The following is an 18,761-nucleotide window of genomic DNA, read 5'->3' as shown; positions in this document are numbered from 1 at the left end:
GCGCACCAGTTGTTATTGACAAATAGACACAGACCACCAGCCTTCGTCTTACTTGAGGTTTATTGTTCAATCTTGCCGATGCACGGAAATCCCAGCCAACTGTATATGATCCATGTTCTCGTTCAGCCATGACTCAGTGAAACATAAGATATGGATGGTAAAGCAGGATTATTGACTTGCAGATGAAATCTCACCAAGCATCAGGATCTGCGGCCCCTGTATCGGCGTCTCCTCTTCATGTGAATGATCTTTCTCCTTCAATTCATTAAAGAAAAAATCTTCGCCCAGTGAGTAATCGCTGTTCTTATTGTCCAGAAACTCTTTTCGGTCATAAGAGACGGTGGCAGAAACATTATGTACAAAACAAGTTACAAACAACTAAAAAAACAAAAACAGAATGGCACAACTGGTTAGGAACCCGTAGAACGGCAGCCATCCCCTCCGGAGCCATTCATATCTAAGAAAAGTACAACAAAGTAGAGTGACCGTACAAGCAGCCATGAATAAGTCTATGAGTAAACCTGTTGGAGCTTTAACTAAAAAATGTAATGGTAAAGTAAGGGATACTTACTAGTTGGTCTCACCGTGATGTCAGGGGTCAAAGTAGAAGTAACAGTCGAAACTGCTGGAAAGTAATACAAGTCAATTCTGTATCTGATTACACAAATAGAAAGGTATTCATTATTTCTGTTAGAGAACAACACAACTCAGTCAGTAGAAAGATTAAATGCTCACAATTACATCATTTGGCATATTACTGTTAAAACCCAGAACCTTAAAAGCTTATGGTGTACCATGGGATGCCCCGTTAACATCCCACATAATGCTTACATGGATATTCCCTACATTAACTTCTAGAATGGTCTCTGCCACTTATGATTGCCTGCTGTCTGTTAAATTGTCACGTTCTGACCATAGTTCTTGTGTGTTTTGCTTGTTTTAGTGTTGGTCAGGATGTGAGCTGGGTGGGCATTCTATGTTGTGTGTCTAGTTTGTCTGTTTCTATGTTTGGCCTAATGGTTCTCAATCAGAGGCAGATGTTTTGTGTTGTCTCTGATTGGGAATCATATATAGGTGGCTTGTTTTGTGTTGGGGTTTGTGGGTGGTTGTTTCCTGTCTCTGTGTTTTCTCTGCACCAGCTAGGACTGTATCGGTTTGCCACATTTATTATTTTGTTATTTGTAAGTGTTCACAGTTTCGTATTAAACATGTTGAGCACTGGTTACGCTGCGTGTTGGTCTGATCCTTGCTACACCTTCTCTTCACGTGAAGAGGAGGAAGGCTGCCGTTACAGAACCACCCACCAAACTCGGACCAAGCAGCGTGGCTACGGGCAGCAGCAGCAGCGAGTTCAGGAATGGACATGGGAGGACGAGCTGGATGGAAAAGGACCCTGGGCAGAGCCAGAGGAATGTCGCCGCCCCAAAGCAGAGCTGGAGGCAGCAAAAGCAGAGAGGCGGCATTATGAGGCGCTAGCAAGGCAGAGCGGCTGGAAGCCCGAGAGGCTCCCCCAAAAATGTATTGGGGGGGGGGTAAAGGGGGGTGTAGCTGGGTCAAGTAGGAGACTTGAGCCAACTCCCCCTGCTTACCGTAAGGAGCCAAGGATGGAACCAGAGCCAGTGCGGGCGGTATTGGAGGTGAGAGAAGTAGAGACTGTGAAGGATCTAATGGGGAAATTGGAGGAGAGAGAAAAGAGGGATTTGCTGGTTTGGTGCATGAGACACGACATCCGCCCGACGGAGCGTGTCGGGGATTTGATGTCACCGCAGTCAGCTCTCCATACTCATCCTGAGGTGCGGGCTAGCCGTCTGGTGAAGACTGTACCAGCCTCACGCACCAGGCCTCCTGTGCGCCTCCCTAGCCCTGCACGTCCTGTGCCAGCTCAGCGCACCAGCTCTCCTGTGGCAGCCTCATGCACCAGCTCTCCGGTGCCAGCGCCACGTACCAGGCCTCCAGTTTCAGCACCCCGCACTCGCCTTGAGGTGCGTGCCCTCAGCCCAGTACCATCGGTGCCAACACCACGCACCAGGCTTCCAGTGCGTCTCCAGATCTCTGTTGCTCCTCCACGCACTCTCCCTGTGGTGCGTGTCTCCAGCCCGGTACCACCAGTTCCGGCACCACGCACTAAGCTTACTGTGCGTATCCAGAGCCCTGTACGCACTGTTCCTTCTCCCTGCACTCGCCCTGAGGTGCGTGCCCTCAGCACGGTACCACCAGTGCCGGTACCACGCACCAGGTGTATAATGCGCCTCGAGTCCACTGTGCCCTGTTCCTGCTCCCCGCACTAGCCTTGAGGTGCGTGTCTACAAACCGGTACCACCAATTCCGGCAACACGCACCAGGCCTACTGTGCGCCTCAGCAGGTCTGAGCTGCCTGCCTGCCCAGCGCCGTCTGAGCTGCCTGCCTACCCAGCGCCGTCTGAGCTGCCTGCCTGCCCAGCGCCGTCTGAGCTGCCCAGCGCCGTCTGAGCCATCCGTCTGCCCAGCGCCGTTAGAGCCGCCCGTCTGTCCCGAGCCGTCAGAGCCGCCCGTCTGTCCCGAGCCATTAGAGCCGTCCGTCAGTCAGGAGCCGCCAGAGCCGTCCGTCAGTCAGGAGCCGCCAGAGCCGTCCGTCAGTCAGGAGCCGCCAGAGCCGTCCGTCAGTCAGGAGCCGCCAGCCAGTCAGGAGCCGCCAGCCAGTCAGGAGCCGCCAGCCAGTCAGGAGCCGCCAGCCAGTCAGGAGCCGCCAGCCAGTCAGGAGCCGCCAGCCAGTCAGGAGCCGCCAGCCAGTCAGGAGCCGCCAGAGCCGCCAGCCAGTCAGGAGCCGCCAGAGCCGCCAGCCAGTCAGGAGCCGCCAGCCAGTCAGGAGCCGCCAGTCAGTCATGAGCCGCCACTCAGTCATGAGCCGCCACTCAGTCATGAGCCGCCACTCAGTCATGAGCCGCCACTCAGTCCGGCGCTGCCATTCAGTCCGGCGCTGCCTCTCTGTCCTGAGCTACCTCTCTGTCCTAAGCTGTCTCCTCAGTCTGATGGGGCCCTTTGTGAGGGTTCCTCGGCCAAGGTCGGCGGCGAGGGTCGCCACTCAAAGGACGCTAAGGAGGGGGACAAAGACAATGGTGGAGGGGTGTCCTCGTCCAGCGCCGGAGCCGCCACCGCGGACAGATGCCCACCCAGACCCTCCCCTAGAGTTTTAGGGGGTGCGTTCGGAGTCCGCACCTCAGGAGGGGGGTACTGTCACTTTCTGACCATAGTTCTTGTGTGTTTTGCTTGTTTTAGTGTTGGTCAGGACGTGAGCTGGGTGGGCATTCTATGTTGTGTGTCTAGTTTGTCTGTTTCTATGTTTGGCCTAATATGGTTCTCAATCAGAGGCAGATGTTTTGTGTTGTCTCTGATTGGGAATCATATATAGGTGGCTTGTTTTGTGTTGGGGTTTGTGGGTGGTTGTTTCCTGTCTCTGTGTTTTCTCTGCACCAGCTAGGACTGTATCGGTTTGCCACATTTATTATTTTGTTATTTGTAAGTGTTCACAGTTTTGTATTAAACATGTTGAGCACTGGCTACGCTGCGTGTTGGTCTGATCCTTGCTACACCTTCTCTTCACGTGAAGAGGAGGAAGGCTGCCATTACATAAATGCTCTACATTGAGTGTCACTCTAATATGGAACCGTGAAATGCAGGGATTGGGGCACAACCTGAACTGGGATACCATTTGGGAAAATGTATTTGTTACCTCTAAAAACCCAGCACACCAGCTTATACATTATAAGCTTATACATAGAAGTTATGCAACACCATTAAATGTTTTAAGATGAAGCTGATTCCTACTCCAATATGTGAGAGATGCTGTATGAATACTGTTGTAACACTAATGTTTTGGGAATGTCCTGTGGTGTCCCAGTTCTGTTCACATGTTCCAAATGTCCTTACAAAAATGTGTTTCCCTGTGAATATCCACTTTAATTTTTGTTGAATGATAACTGGTTCAGAAAATAATCATTAATGCTGGGTTAACAACAGCAAAAAAGGTTATCCTTAGTAGATTACCCCTACAATCCTCTTGCCTCAAACACGGTTATCATATTTTCAAGATATTGCTCGTATAGAGCAATCAGTGGCCATGATAAACAAATCTCGGGCAAATACAATTGAGGCATGGGATGTATTAACCAAAACTCTATCAGATATCAACACCTCTTGAACAAGCAATGGACCTACATGGTAAGGGAGTTGGAGATAGACATTTTATTTTCTGAGAATAATATAGAATATTTTTTATTGTAAACTTCACTTCCTTCCTGTAAATGTCTGATTTGTCTGAGAAAAGACAGGTAGTCAGCTAGAGATGGATGCTTACCCAGAACGCTTTCTGTGGAGCTTTGACCTCCTGGGCACATGCAAGAGAGAGACTGTTTAATAACAGGTAACACAACTTATTACACCATTAAACTAAAATCATGTGGACTCTTTGGGGTGTCAGTTGTCAAAGTAGAACTAGTAGTTGAACCTGGTGCAAAGCAAAGTCATTGGATCTGATTATACAAAAATAAAGGTATTTAAATGGGTTGATTTAATTAATGAAATATCAACCTCTTTTTTTAATCAGGGGAAATTTGTGAGTAAAAACCTGGGTAAAATAAAGCTAGTCTATTTGTTTAGGTTCTATCTGCTAACTAGAGAAAGATGACCAACACACCTGATGTAGGATTCACTGCCGTGCTGGGGGTCAAAGGAGAGATCAACCCTGGTGAGAAGAGATTACACAAGAACAAACGTAAATTTATTTAATATCTAAGGTCATTCAATAAGCATAAAGAGAGAAGTACACTACACATTACCTACAAATCAGATGGACTAAAAGTACACAAATCTGGACTGAAATTACAAGCAGCTATGAGTGGGTCAATTCATAAATCGGATAGAGCTTTAGTGAATTAATGTGAACAAAAATATACATGTAAGTTAAAATGAGTGGGCCTACTTACTGGTAGTTGATCTCACTGGGGTGTCTGGGGTCAAAGTAGAAGTAACAGTCGAAACTAGTGGGAAGCAATATGATTACACAAGAATAAGGTATTACATAAAAATGTTGTTCACTTAATTTTACAGGCCCATAATCTAAACCATTGACTGTATAATTGGTTTTTGCTGAGATGGTCAGTTAGAGGCCCAACACACCTTCTGTAGGACTCACTGTCGTGCTGGGCGGCAAAGTAGATCTAGGACCTGGAGTCAAACCCACTGAAAAACACATATTCATGAAATTAGCATTTTATTAATGATTGTATTAATGATTATCATGGTGTTGTTGGCCTTTTGAAATACCTTTATGACTTGTTTTTTCAAAATGGGCAAAGTAGGACTATAAAAATCACTACGGACAGATCGCTTCAAGCCCTGGTAGATTATATTTCTCCTCATTATAGAGATGATAAGACCAATTCATAAGGTGATAAGGTCTTTCAGGACAGATAAGGTGTTGATTGTTGTATGACAGCTTCCTAGAATAAAGTCACCATGTATCTAAAAGCAGAAGCCAAAAAGCGCATAGATACGATCTAAACACTCGACTAGATGAACACAGAAATTCTATTACTTGTGCTGATGATCCCAGACATTGGTGTTGAGGCCGGTGTCATATCTATAGAACAGCTTAATTTACACATTAAGACAATTATTCTTATTGCTGAAACTTTTGTTGCTTTAAAATAACAGCAGTGCCACTATAAAAGCACACGTGTAGCCTACCTGCCATAGAAGGTGTCTGTATAGTTGTTGGATCACTGATGTGAACTCCCACCAGATCTGAAATCATTTGGGATTGAAATGTGGTATTTAGTTTGTTGGTCAGAATTAATATTGTAATACAAATAAGATGCTAAAATCAATGTGAGTCAGATCATGAAGACCTGCAGCCCTGATAGATTTGTTTAGATAATGACTCACGTGTAAAGCTGTACCCATCACTGCGTGGAGAGAGAGAGTTTGGTCCTGAGCTCACTCTGTAATCACAGCTCACCTCTTTACGCCTCACTGACTGAAGACGACTGACCAGTTTACTCTCAGTTACAGTGAATCTACAGAACCACTGTTTGGAACCTTTGCTTTTTTCTTTCCAGATCTTTGCTGTGAAGGATGGCTGACTCTCCTCTCCAACATACAGGTTACAGGTGGTGTCAGAACTGACGGATCCACGAATCAAACAGATGGTGTTGAAGTCCTCATCAAAATTGACTGTTATGTCTGGTTTTGGATCTGTTAGGAAAGGACAGAGACTCCTTTTTACATCACTCTCTTTGAATGTAATGTATATGTCACAAGTGACACTGACTCTTACTAAACTAGAGCTTGCCATTCTCTTTATAGTACGTATTAGGATGTCTTATTTGATATCATTCCTATTTATGATGTTTAATCATGTGTGCTGTGTGTTTACAGCGATTGCCTTTCACTTAATTCCTTACATTCTCACATGTGAAATCAAATTGAATCGCATGGACTATTTTGCTTGCTGGTATGGTGTGCAGTGATTCCACAGATCTCCCTCTCCCTGCTCGGGAGGAAGAGCCAAACCCTGATCCGGTAGAGCTGAACTAATCCTGCTCGGGTAGAAACGAATGAACAAACCCTGCTCGGAAGGACCTGAATGAACATTGGCCAGCGATCGGGAATCAACCGCTGTGTTAGTTTGGCCCGTTGCTTCTAGTTAGCCTACAGCCCTAAATCCCATTCTATTTATATATAGGGCCGTAGTGATACAGTGTATTACTGTGTCAAGCTGAGTTTATAAAGAACCTTTGATTGTACTTTGGCCTGTCTCTGTGGTTGTTTGCCATGGGATCTTAGAACTCTACTTTTGACATGTACATTTCAAATATGTATTGTCTTCACAACAACTATTTTAAAATGACTTTGGATGAGATTGTGATTTAAACAGAATCATTCAAGACAATCTGAATATATAATTTCTTACCAAGAATAGTAACAGAGACTGAACCACTGTGCATCGATGGAAAGTGAGTTTCTACTGTGTAATAACATCTCAGTTTGATCTCAGCAGATGAACTTTGACCTGCCCACGAGAGCAGCTCAGTCCCCGTGAGTGACCTCGTACAGGGTGAGTGTTTAGGATCTCTCCCCTCTGTGTAGAGGTAACAGTGAGACACAGAGACAGATGGAGGAGAGTTACAGCTCAGCTGAACTGAGTCTCTCTCTCTGATGACTGTAGAGCTGACTGTCAGCCTGGGAGGAAGTGGGTCTGTGAGATCATGAGAATAGTGTCACTTTGAAAGTTGCATTTAAAAAACATTACAGGTAATCCATACATACTAACAGTATGGAAAATACATTATGTTCAACTATGTCAGCATTTATGTTTGTACAAAGTACAGTAAATCCTATCATGTGAAATGAAGACGTTTAGGAAATACGACAGAAGATCTCATTTTCAGAACGAGCATAATTAATACGGTATAACAGTGAAGTGTATAATTTTATAAACCACCTACTTACCCTGAACAGTGACTGAGACAGGGTTACTTAAAGGAGATGTCTGAGACTTCCCTACAGCATAGTAGCACGTCACTTTGACCAGAGCTGGAAATGTTGGACCAGACCTCTTGAGCAGCTCAGTTCCTGTTATTGTCTGCGTACACGATGAGTCAGGAAGATTTCCCCCCCCCTCTATGTAGAAGTAACAGTGAGACACAGGGAGAGAGGGAGGAGTCTCACAACTCAGCTGAACTGATTCTGTCTCTCTGATGACTGTAGAACTCACTGTCAGCTGAGGAACGTCTGTGAGAATAGGGGAATGTAGCATTTAGCATTTAGTGGTTTTGAGAAACGTACTGATAGCCTAGTCCCTCCTTGTTATTTCAGACTTAAGGATCTTGAGTCCATTAACTCATGCAGCGACAGTATGGGAAATTAAGGAGATATAATATATTCCTTGATTGCTTCATGTAATAGCTAATGACAACACACAGTATGATAACATATCCCAAGAGGAACATGGTAATGATGGCACAACAGTACATTGTTTACAAACATTCAAACAATCTTCTTACCCTGAATTGTGACTGTTGAAGGCTCACTGTATATGGATCTAAACTGTGAACTTGTAGCACTGTACTGACATTGTATTTTGACCTCAGCTGGTGAACTCTGACCTGTCAACTTCACCAGTAGTGTTCCTGTGAGTGTCTGTTGACAGGGTGATGGTAGGGTGAATTCCACTTGCCCTTCCATTTTGAAGAAACATTCAGAGACAGATGGAGGAGTCTGACAGTTCAGCTGAACTGAGTCTCTCTCATTGATGACTGCAGGAATCACTGTCAGACTGGGCCGAGGAAGATCTGTGAGATCAGAGGGATGATGGAGTGTCTTTTTTAATTGAATTATAAATTCATTCAATGTTTAACTACTCATACTCATACAGATAACGTACCACTTAATATTATATGAGTTTGAAAGAGAAAAACAATTAAGACACTGTTGTCTATTTAAGCAATAAACAATGAGAACGTGCCAGGAACAGCCCTTAGGAGGGAGTTATCACACAATAATCCTCGGGTTCGATGGGCATTTTGATTTTGTAAAACGGTTGCCAACATTTAAACAAAAGATTAAGGACATGTCTTTCATTAAAGACCTATTATTGTGTTTTATTTTCATCCTTCCACCAGGACAAATGCTCATTTTGGGACGTTGCTATATGGGCACAGCCAAACAACGGAAGAAGTGGATTTTTCTGACCAGAACTGTCCCAGAGCTTGGGGAAGTGTGTCTGCGCTTGTGCTGCAGGTGCGCCAGACGAAAAACTTTACTAGCATCATACATATCGGTGAATCGCTGTGACATATGAAATACATGTAATAGTGTAATCAATTTGTAAAAACTACGTAAAAAAGTAACGAACGTGTTAAATGATTATGTGACGTACAGTCATATCCAGGTCCTGATTGGTCAACAAGCTGATTTTACGCTTCAAATAGTGTTATTTGACACATCAAACAGTGTTATTTCACGTGTATCTTGTTTGAAATGCAAAGACCCAAATGGTGTTCCATACTTTCCAGTGAACGACACACTGACGTCACGTACAGATGCACGTGACTCTTGACTGCAGTAAGAAAGCCTAGATTTAGTTTTTTTTAAACTTCTAAACAAAATAACTTTTTGGGGGCTCTCCTACGCTGACAATGATGTGTTGATTCTTGCTTGAACAGTCACTAAGATTATATATGGTTGTGATCTTTGTAAAATAACTATTTTGGATGCAGCAAGTTGTTAGCTAGAATGCTAACGCTCACTGACATAGCAATAGGCTGTAGCAAAAGATAGCCAAAGAGACATTTTACTGGATGAAGTTGAAGTAATTTAAGTATAATGTAGTTGATTTGCAATGATGACACAAACATTATATTAAGCAGGACATTCATACGAGCCTTAAACTCCAATTATAATTCAAAAGTAGTGTGAAATTCACTCATAAGCAACATGTAAATAGAGGCTTTTATTGTTGGCGTTCTGTTCTGTCACCATAGTGGATTGAGCAGTCAAATGGAATAGTGAATAGACAATTTTTTGTGTTTGTAAACGTTGCCGCACGAGGGCGATGCGAGCAACGTTTGCAAACACAAAAAATAGTCTATGCACTATTCCATTTGACTGCTCAATCCACTATCTCATCAGCCCAGCCAGGCAATTTATAAACTTGATCTCCACTGTAAAAAGCATTTAGATATTATATTCCATTTATTTTAGACTAGCATTTGGTTTTCAACAGCAGAGATTTGTATTAATCTTGCTGTCTGTCTCATTCCATGGGGATGCTGACCCATGTTGACTCCAATCCTTTCCACAGTTGTGTCAAGTTGGCCTTAAGGTGGTGGACCATTCTTGATACACACAGGAAACTGTTGAGCGTGAAAACCCCAGCACTGGCACCTTCTACCATACCCCGTTCAAAGGCACTTAAATATGTTGTCTTGCCCTTTCCCCCTCTGAATGGCACACATACACAATCCATGTCTTCAACATGTCTCCTCGCCTTCATCTATTTACTGATTTAAGTGGCTTTAACAAGTGACATCAATAAGGGATCATAGCTTTCACCTGGATTTGCCTGGTCAGTCTATGTCATGTTAATGTTTTGTATACCCAGTGTATACAGCATCTCGTGGAAGGATGAAATCTTATGGATGAATTCATCGAAATAACGTTTTTATTGAAAATATGTCAATCATTATTTGAATATTTTGGTAACCCGTTGTTTTGTCTGGAGGCCCAAAAAAGTTACAAATTGAAGCTTTAAATTCATAATAATGATACTGACCTTTGGCTTTGATGTACTGGAAGGTATCTGGACATAACAAAATGGGTCATTATCATGCTCTTTTTGCCATTATGAAAAATAAGAAAACATGAGATGGGAACACTTTACACAAGCTGGCGAAGCGGAACAGTCTGTAATGCATTCACAGCCATGTTATCAAGCAGTGGTCATTCTTATCTAAACAAAATGTAAAATAATGACAGAGAAATATAAATCAATAGAATAATCAATGGAATAAGACAGACTTATTATAACCATAACATGTTGAAATATTAAGAGTTCCTAAAGTAGAAGACTAAAAGAGGGGAAAGAATAATGGAATATCCTGTAGCACAAACAGATGGAGCGGAAAAATAACTCACCGAAAAGGAGGATGACCAAAAACAGATGACCAGCCATATCAGGGATGAACAATGTCATTTTTAGAGAGATACATACATACTGTTAGTCTGACTTCACAGAAGATGATGGCTGTGACTGGGACAAAGAATACATGTTTCAATAGAAATGTAGATGTGGGGCTTGTTCACAGGAAAACCACAGATGTCTCATATGACAACTGTGGGCTAATGTCATGTTGCAGAGGACAAAGAGGCTGAACATTCAGAATCATTTATCGGTAATTCTTTTTAGGTTCTCAAGCTATCTGTCTTTAACAGATGTTATTTTGTATTATTATTGCCGACAATTCGATTTTTAAAACCAAACTAACATGTCTGTCTGAGATTTTTTTTTATCTTCGACTTTTTGTTTTTAAGTTTTTAACTGCTGCACAAAGTTTAACTACAAAAACCTTGAAATTTGTGGTTAAGAGTTTGATGGTCTCTAAACTGTAGAAGGGTTTTCATATTTCATTTATGTTTGGTGAGTCGTGTTTAATAATATGCCAGAGCTGTGAAGGTAAACTGATAAGCACAGTAAATGAAAGGAAAGGATGGAAGGAAGTGCATTTGCTTGAAGTGCATAACATTGAACGTGTGTAGGCTGAGAATGCAGTTGCTGTTTTTAAACTAACGTTTTTACGTAGCCTAACTTTGAGAGTAACCGTTTGATCATGTGACCTAAAAAAAAGCAGCAGCAGCCGAAGAAGTAACTTCATCTTCTGACGTGCCCCAAAAAATATGAAAAAGTGTCGGGAAAAGCTAAACCAGGTTTGTAAAACCATGTGCGGTTTAGGCCAATTTGAGTAGCCTAATTTGACGGTTATTTGGTTAGATTAAGGTTGATACATTTGTCCATTTCATTGTTAGAAACCAGCAAAGCACCTGCTGTGGCACGGAGAACTCCTCTTCATCCACCTACGATGGTGATGGTTAACGAAGCGCTGAAGGAGTTGGACTCTCGAAAGGGGGTCTCCTCGCAGGCCATTCGCGGATACATAACAGAGAAATATCCATCTGTGTACCTGGTGAGGTTGAAATACATGATACGCAAGACCCTGAAAAAAGGATTCGAGGGCGGGGTATTGGTGAGGACATCAACTCGAAAGCAAACGGAGCACAGGGGAGGCTTCGGGTAAGTGACCCATGCATGTCTAAATCTTTAAGTAAATGCCCAGTGTTTCCAGATTTCTATGAAAAATGACCAATAATGTACAATATGAGTGAAATGGTTTTCCTTCCCAAAAATTGTAATTGAGTATGTCAAAGCAGCTTTCCTGTTTGAATTGTGTTTTTTATTTATATATTACTACATTGGGCAATTACATACCATTTCCAGTGGCACACTGACTCGCGTAATGATGAAGCCATAGGCTACTACTCACGGTGATGGATCTCAAGATGAGCTACTTTGAAAAACAGTGCTGCTGGTCACTAAAAATTGGGAGTTGAGAATTATATTGGTTCTACAGACAGTCTTCTATTTTCAGCAGTAGGCATTTGCTTTCCAAATTATGTTTTTCCCGCAATTTGTATTTTGAAATGTGCAAACGGACAACTGCAACCAACTACATACATATAATCCATGGATGGCAGTTCCCATTCAAATCAGGACTGGCAGCCATTGCTAGTGTACCCATGAGTTACCACTCAAATTGCCAGGGTAAGAGGTTCAAAAAGTCTATGTATTCTTGTTTTGCACGCTTTGTACAAAATAATAAAATGCAGTACTACAGGATATTTCTTAACGTAGCTCTTTATTAGCTAGCTACAACTGGCATGTTCACGTATCTCCAACCATGATCAGCTGATCATGACCTAACCATCTGGGTGGTCTTAACCAATCATAGCACAGTATGATACGGCGGTAAAATGCATCCAATTACAATTCAGTATGTTTACATATATGAATATTACAATTCTGTCTATGGCCACAACACAACAAGCTGTACATTTGGCATGCATGCTGCCCAAATTGCTGCCTTCCCGACTGTAGGCAACCAGAAACTGCCAAAATAAAGGAAACAATTGAGTCAATGAGGGACAAAGTTTATGGTGTGTGTGTGTGGGGTGTGTTTTCCTGGACCACTGTTTAGGTCCATTTGTAGAATTTATGCCAAGGCGCATCGAAGCTGTTCTTGTAGCTGGTGGAGGCCAAACACCCTTTTTAAGACACTTTGTTGGTGTTCTCTTTATTTTGGCAGTTACCTGCATGTGCTTGTGAGAACATTTAATCCAGTTATTTTTGAGAAGCTATTGATCCTCTGTGGATAAATATATTCTCTGGTTTATTTTGAACATTGAGAACATTCTCCCTTGGTTGGTTATAAAATAAGTAATTTGTTTTTTTGCCTCTTGGGCCCAGCCCCTGACTCACATAATTGACCAGTCACATTTAGCTATTATGCAGTTTATTTTTTCAGTTACCCAATCAAGGCAGGGCCCCACATCTACCCACATGGGGCCCATACCTCTCCTCCCCCCCATCTGATGATTAGCAGAGTGGCAGCAGGAAGCTGTCTACACTAATTGACAGTGTGGCAAAAGGTCACTGAGAACACTGATCCCAATGTGGAGAAGGCACCAAAGGCTGCAAAGGTCGGAGCCAAGAAGACTAAGGACCAGGAAGCCGGTAAACTGAATCGATTGTGCTCATCACTCCTAGGATTTAGACATCACCCTATAATCTGCCCAATTGTATGGGATCATTGTTATTGAGCTACATCCATTGCGATGGAGGACATTTAACATTGCTCTTTCAATGACTTGTATGGGTATCTCACTTCTCATGTTCATGATTGCATGCATACACACACATCACTAACTCTTGTCTCTAGAAGCTGAGAAGAAAAAGGCTACAGCCAAAAAGCAGAAGGAGAAACCTTCAGAGGCAAGTGTGGTTTCAGTTATGTTCTGACTATTGGCATTGTTCAAGTGGTTTTGGTGTATAGGGCCTTTTTATTTATATATATATATATATATATACACTGCTCAAAAAAATAAAGGGAACACTTAAACAACACAATGTAACTCCAAGTTACGCTGACAGACACAGCAAACCTTTTTGCCACAGCTCGCATTGATGTGCCATCCTGGATGAACTGCACTACCTGAGCCACTTGTGTGGGTTGTAGACTCCGTCTCATACTACCACTAGAGTGAGAGCACCGCCAGCATTCAAAAGTGACCAAAACATCAGCCAGGAAGCATAGGAACTGAGAAGTGGTCTGTGGTCACCACCTGCAGAATCACTCCTTTTTTGGGGGTGTCTTGCTAATTGCCTATAATTTCCACCTTTTGTCTATTCCATTTGCACAACAGCATGTGAAATTTATTGTCAATCAGTGTTGCTTCCTAAGTGGACAGTTTGATTTCACAGAAGTGTGATTGACTTGGAGTTACATTGTGTTGTTTAAGTGTTCCCTTTATTTTTTTGAGCAGTATATATATATATATATATATATATACACACACTTGTCATGGGTACTGTTCCCTATTTGGGCTTTACCATGGTTAAATTGAATCTAATTTTAAATGGGTGATTGTATTGTAAACCTGTCATTTTCATCTTTCAGGATGCAAAAGCATCTGCTTCCAAGGTGGCCCCTGCTAAGAAGCCCAAGTCGAAGAGGGCAGAGGGGACAGCTGAGGAGCAACCCAAAGCACAGAAGACTACCAAGGGTGAAGGGGCAGCCAAGAAGGGTGCAAAGGCCAAAGCTTTCCAGAAGCCGATGAAGGGGGACACTGCTGCTCCTGAAGTTAAACCCACAGGGAAATGAGGCAAGAGGGCAGCAGCAGAGTGACTGCACTCCTTTTATCCACTTTGTGTTTTTAAATAAAGCAGTTTGTAGTTCTTGTTTGTGGCATTTAGGTGTAGACCTAGCTGCTGTAAAATCTAATCTCCACTTTTCCTGTAGAGAAGTGTTGATGGTAGCTAGGGGTTTGTAATGATGCAAGATAAATATATAAATAAAAAGATGGGAAGTTCTTGTTTCTTACACCTGTTTAAATCAGTACCCTCTTCTGCCAGATTAATTGTATCACTAGTACAGTGACTTCCTGGAAAATATTGATGGCTAAGGTGTTTTCTATACAGTCAGGACTTTGTTGTTCAACCATCATAGGTTGACGACCATGGCACGATTCATTGGGATAATCTGGTACAGTGAGTGTGATGATGGTTGAGACCAATCTGAGCCTGGAACACTTCGGCACACTGGACATGACATCTTGTACCAGTCTCCTGAGGGACGGCCCTGATACTGGTCCTTTACTGTTCTCTCCACCATGGATTTTTTGATGCTGCTGGTTTGTGGTAGCAGTCTTTTTATACAGTTAGAACTAAACATTTCCCATAACTATCCAAAAACTAGTCTTATGGGTCAGTGCCCACAAAGGTGCAATGCAACATGTTGTACCATTTCAGTTTGTCCACAAGGGGGTGCAAGAACTAATTGGGTCTTCAGTTTGATATTCAAAGGTACCCAAACCAGAACATTGCTGTCCACTGGTGCTCCTGGTTCTTTATTCCCTGGAAGTTTAACCAGCTTTTACTCAACCACCTTTAAGGAGAAGAATAAATCATTAACGCTGTGGACCTCAAAACCTGGATTTGAAAAAGGATACACGGGAAGAAGCAAAGCAAGTTTTTACTCTGCCCAGAATCTGTCCACGACGTGAGCAATTCGTATGGAGGTCAATGAGTTGAATTTGGTCAATAGATATTTGCCAATTTTCCATGTGGGGGTTATTTGATCGAATCCAAGTTTTGTAATTGTTAGGTTGTGGCATTTCTGCAACTGAAAAAACTACTTCATATTGGAGTTGTGCCTGTTGTGATACTTATGGTTAACCCATTGTAGCATAGACATTGCAATGGAGGGCTTACACTATTTTAACATAGTCAACTGGGTGGGAATTCCTACGAGTCAGGAGAAATGTAATACTTTAAAATGGAGAGCATAGACAACGCCATTGAAGCGGTCACAGATGAGGCCTATCTATGACCCAGTCACACTTATCTGCCCTCATTGGCTAGAAAAGGTGTCACCTGCCTTCCATCTTTGAGGACATTGTTAGAGCTCGACTAGCTTGTCAATATAGGCAATATTTTCTACACATCAAAAACATGAGGTTGAAATAGAAACTGGGTGTGTTGACTCAATCCTGCATTTTTAAAACCGCATGTTTATTTGTTTAAAAAAAATAAAAAGTTGACATTTCATTTCACTAATAGAAACAGTACGGAAGCACTGAAAGTCTGAGCAGCTTCACAGCTCTTCAAGTATGTTCATTCAGTTTATAGTCTCAGCAGGGGCAGATCCAACAGGCCAGGCCAAGAGTGCGGGGCTTCAAGCTGAGAATATTCCGACTCAGTCCTGATCCAATCAGGCCCAACGTCACGTTTAGCTCGTCCAATAGAAACAAGTCAAGAACCCATCACTTGCTTGATCCAGTGATACATTTGATTTTGTCCACAGCAGTGCACTGTAGCTAGTCACATCATTCCTCCCAGAAAGAAGAGCGATTTGGTGAAATGGGCAAAGACTGGGGTGATTGAGAAGAGGGGCAGAGGAAGACAAAACACGGAAGAGAACATATTGGGAGTAAGAAAAGTGAGAAAGGAGAGATTTTAGGGTTAAAGAGAGAAAAGGAAGAGAGATTTTGGACGTAGAGAAAAGGGTAAAGTCACTAGCCATGTGGATCATCAACATGTCAGCTGTTTACCTTCCCAATCCTGCCACAAGAGAAAGACCTCAAGCATCTGCATTAAGGACTGCAATAACAAGAAGAAACAAATCCAATACCACTTGAATCAATTCTAAAGTAAGAAAACGTCTTCCACGTGTAAACAATTGCACTGCTTGGAGAGAACGAGAGAAGTAAGTGTGCAGATCTCCTGGCTCCTCATCCTCCTCCTCCTTTCCGCTAAGCCCGCCCTTTGTGCTGGCCTGGCTCCACCACATGCATCAGAGGCAGTGTATGGGTTTGTTAGTTAGTCGCCCCCCCCACACACCATGCCCCGCCTCCTCCAGAATGATGCCAGTATCTATTTTGTGACTGGGTATATTGGTACACCATCCAAAGTGTAATTAATAACGTCATCTTGCTCAAAGGGATATTCAATGTCTACTTTTTTAACAATAATGGTACTTTGTGAGGCGTTTTTTTTGGTTGAATCTGTTTTTGAAATTCACTTCTTGACTGACCATCTTTACAGATAATTGTATGTGTTGGGTACAGAGATCATGTAGTCATAAAAAATTCATAGTAAACACTATTATTGAGTCCATGTGTCACGCCCTGGCCTTAGTTATCTTTGTTTTCTTTATTATTTTAGTTAGGTCAGGGTGTGACATGGGGGATGTTTGTGTGTTTTTGTCTAGTCTAGGGTGTTTGTATTGTCTAGTTTTTTTTTTGAGTTCATGGGGTTGTGTTCAGTGTAGGTGTTTATGTAAGTCTATGGTTGCCTAGATTGGTTCTCAATTATAGACAGCTGTCCCTCCAGTCCAGAGTTGCCCCTCTAGTCCAGAGTTGCCCCTCAGTCCGGAGTTGCCCCTCAGTCCGAAGCTGCCCCTCAGTCCAGAGCTGCCCCTCCGTCCAGTGGCGCCCTCTACGATGATCTTCAGTCTATGGTTGCCTAGATTGGTTCTCAATTAGAGACAGCTGTCTATCGTTGTCTCTGATTGGGAGCCATATTTAGGCAGCCATAGCCATTAGGTAGGTTGTGGGTAATTGTCTATGTTTTGACGTTAGTTGCTTGTGTCTGCACTTTCGCTTTATAGCTTCACGGTCGTTTGTTGTTTTGTCTAGTTTGTATAGTGTTCGTTTCATCTTCTAATAAAAATATGTATTTATATCACGCTGCGCCTTGGTCCTCTCTTCAATGTCACGACGATCGTGACACCATGCAACGTATTATGCGACTTGTTAAGCAAAATTTAACTTATTAACTTATTTAGGATTTCCAAAACAAAGGGGTTGAATACTCATTCACACTTTTTAACATAATTACACTTTGACATTATTTATCTACCTTTATTTAACTAGAGAAGTTAGTTAAGAACAAAATCTTATTTTCAATGACGGCCTAGGAACAGTGGGTTAACTGCCTTGTTCAGGTGCAGAACAACAGATTTTTACCTTGTCAGCACGGGAATTTGATCTTGCAACCTTTCGGTTACTAGTCCAATGCTCTAACCACTGGATTACCTTCTACCCCGATATGGGGTATTGTGTGTAGGCCAGTGACAAAAAAAATCTCATTTTCATGCATTTTAAATTCAGGCTGTAACACAACAAAATGTGGAAAACGTCAAGGGGTGTGAAGACTTTCTGAAGGCATTGTATGTTTTACCATTTAGATATAAAAGCACTTTATCTATATAGTCCCCACATTTGAGGAAGTCACAAGTATTTGGACAAATTCATTTAGAGTGTATTAAAGTAGTCACACATTTTGGTCCTATATTCCTTGCACCCAATAAATACATCAAGCTTGTGACTCAACAAACCTATTGGATGCATTTGCAGTTTGTTTTGGATTATGTTTCGCCCAATAGGAAATTAATTGTATCCAACCGTTATGGAAGGAGGTATCACACAGTCAATATAATATACATAATTACAGTAGATTTAGCATTTACTAGGGGGAAGAAATAAGAAAAATGCTCAAAGGGGAGTATGACCCAGACCCCTCCAAAAAATAATATATATATATTAACACAGTAACAGATTTTATGGATAGACATGGAACAGAAGTCAGTTGTCCATGTGTAATACAGTAGTAATATCACCTGTTAAGCAACTTATTTACAGTAACTGGATGTGTGAGAAAGAATGTGTTTGTATGAGATGTGTGAGACAGAGGTGTAGTTTCAGTGTGTCTGCAGAAGACTGTACAACCCATCCGGCTGGGCTGAGGTTGCTGGTCTGTCGGGGATTGAGCTGTATACGTGGTACGTATCAGACTAGAGGAAAGAAACAGATTCACTTTAGGGCGTCGAATCTACAGTACAGTAAATGTAATTCATAAGGTTTGTTTATGAGGATGTAACACCAATCTTAAA

At 42.3% G+C, this 18,761-nt stretch overlaps 1 long non-coding RNA gene across 1 annotated transcript; it reads right to left on the bottom strand.

Annotated features, from left to right (window-relative positions):
* Nucleotides 1–5,724: 5,724 nt before the first annotated feature.
* Nucleotides 5,725–7,712, bottom strand: LOC139551027 (uncharacterized). Its single transcript, XR_011670183.1, has 4 exons — nucleotides 7,489–7,712; nucleotides 6,950–7,234; nucleotides 5,923–6,231; nucleotides 5,725–5,781 (listed from the first exon to the last, which is right to left on the bottom strand). It is a non-coding gene; the product is annotated as an uncharacterized lncRNA (long non-coding RNA).
* Between the last annotated feature and the right edge of the window lie 11,049 nt (nucleotides 7,713–18,761).

This window comes from Salvelinus alpinus, chromosome 2, assembly GCF_045679555.1.
Source record: "Salvelinus alpinus chromosome 2, SLU_Salpinus.1, whole genome shotgun sequence".
Lineage (NCBI taxonomy): Eukaryota > Metazoa > Chordata > Actinopteri > Salmoniformes > Salmonidae > Salvelinus > Salvelinus alpinus.
This window is presented reverse-complemented; position numbering and strand designations above follow the sequence as displayed.